The sequence below is a fragment of the Triticum aestivum genome, unplaced genomic scaffold (genome assembly GCF_018294505.1).
Source record: "Triticum aestivum cultivar Chinese Spring unplaced genomic scaffold, IWGSC CS RefSeq v2.1 scaffold24431, whole genome shotgun sequence".
Classification (NCBI taxonomy): Eukaryota; Viridiplantae; Streptophyta; class Magnoliopsida; order Poales; family Poaceae; genus Triticum; species Triticum aestivum.
This window is the reverse complement of record NW_025232607.1, coordinates 3,223-3,570: the sequence shown is the minus strand read 5'-3', so window position 1 is coordinate 3,570 and position 348 is coordinate 3,223.

Below are 348 nucleotides of genomic sequence, written 5' to 3'. Positions count from 1 at the left end.
GGGGGGGGCAAACAGAAACAAAAAGAAAATCTAACTAAAAGAAAAATGATCCACTAACTCTAGGGATTGGACACACATTTAGAGATAATCATTGATCTCACCCGCAAAAAAAGAAAAGATAATCCCTTTCTCTTAAGCATAGCTCTAGTGTTAACTCTATCATATATAGCAAGCCAGATTTTTATGTGTGTGTTTAAGTCTTTAAGCCTTTTTCAACATATTGTGAAATAAAATGTGTGATCTGTCTGTTCCCATCAAACCAGAGTACATTTGAATAGAGGGGTACCTCAAATTAGAACCATTGCTAATCCAACAATCCTTACCAGAGCTTGAAATATCTGGCATAAC